Genomic DNA, 1,531 nt, shown 5'->3' on the forward strand with positions numbered 1-1,531 from the left:
GGTTTGATAGGTTAATTTAACTAAATTTTGTGCTGTGCCAGCATTTGAAATTTTTTCAAGGTGAGGATTGGAGCAGCGGCACCGAACAGGACACCTTGGCACCTTGCCCCTCCCACGTGTCTTCCTTCGAGAAAGGGCCGATGGGTTTTGCGGAGAACCATTCTGAAAATGCTATTGTACCGATGCTTGGGACAAGTTTTGACTCGCTGGGAGAGACGTATGATTTCTACAACCTCCTTGGAGACAGGATCTGCAAATAAGATATGGGAAGAGGAGGTTGAATGTGGAGAGAATGAAATGTGTACAAAATTTGTGTGTGGACGTTCTGTAAGTCAGACTATATATACATCTTTTACTGTTCAATGGTTAATTTTTTAGTACGCTTATCTCATCACAACAACATGACCACATTTCAGGGTTCGTGTTGAGACAGTTTGAACATGAGGTCTTGTTGGTATGAGTGCCCTCGCGCTGGTGTTTTCGTTGGTGGTGAGATAGTTTGAAAGCTTTGAGTGGGTGTTTTCTGATTTATAATATGATGGGTGGCACGGTACCCAGGACTAAAGCACCAGGTAATGCATAGGTTGATTGGTAATGTTTTGTATTGATTTCTTAATAGGTGGTGATTTGTAGGAAGCGGTTGTTCTGGTCACGAGCACAGGTGAGCGTGGTATTTGGGCGGCTCGATATGTCATGGGGGTGCGTTGCATTGAATTCCTTTGCCATCTAGTGTCTTTGTTGTTTTATCTTCTTTCTTTCATCACCCAAGTAATTTTCTTTTGTGCTCAAGCATTCCCTGTTTTCGGAGGCTAAACATGTTGTGGCTTAATGATTACGCCGCTGAAATCCTTCGAGAACATGCTCTAACTATCACTTGTCATTCATGCTTGTTAATTTAGATTTTCACTATTAATCGTAGCTCTTGATATGTAGATGTAAGCTCGCATTGTTTAATCTCCCCTCGTTTGTTGAGTTCTGTTATATGTTTAAATTGCAGGAAACATGTTGGAAGGTGACAAGAATAAAAGCAATGAGCCACTTCTCACCTGATGTGTTTAGTCTTTCGTTTTGGTATTTTGGAACTTCTCGGAATCAGGCTCTCCTCAGCTCATGATTTCAGGCTTTCATTTTGTGATTTTATGACTCATCGGTGTTCTTAATTACTACCTCATAAGTTCAATTGGCTAATACGGTTGGCATGAACATAGATTGTTGCTAAATTTCAGAGATGCACTGTCAGTTCAGCTTTTTGTGATTGCGGAACTGGTCGAAATAGTTTTATTTAGCTAGTTTTAAAAAAAGTTTTATTTAGCTCATAGTTTTTCTACAGAGAAATGACCATGTTTATGACCAAGAAATGGTCGATTCAACATTTTGGATATTGCAGTTCTTTTTTTTGGATATTTTCTTCTGCAGTTTACCTATGATCTTTTTCTGCCAAATTGTATTCAGTTTTCCTCTCCCAGCGGCAAGTTCAGCAGTTACCCCTCATATCCAAACAGGGAATGTAAAATGTTTACCAGTGTATGAT

At 39.8% G+C, this 1,531-nt stretch overlaps 1 long non-coding RNA gene across 1 annotated transcript; it reads left to right on the forward strand.

The window, feature by feature from the left end:
• Positions 1–273: 273 nt before the first annotated feature.
• On the forward strand, positions 274–1,282 carry LOC123133303 (uncharacterized). The gene is made up of 3 exons (XR_006465216.1): positions 274–327; positions 417–699; positions 998–1,282. It is a non-coding gene; the product is annotated as an uncharacterized lncRNA (long non-coding RNA).
• The last annotated feature ends 249 nt before the right edge of the window (positions 1,283–1,531 follow it).

Source organism: Triticum aestivum, chromosome 6B (assembly GCF_018294505.1).
Source record: "Triticum aestivum cultivar Chinese Spring chromosome 6B, IWGSC CS RefSeq v2.1, whole genome shotgun sequence".
Taxonomy (NCBI): domain Eukaryota; kingdom Viridiplantae; phylum Streptophyta; class Magnoliopsida; order Poales; family Poaceae; genus Triticum; species Triticum aestivum.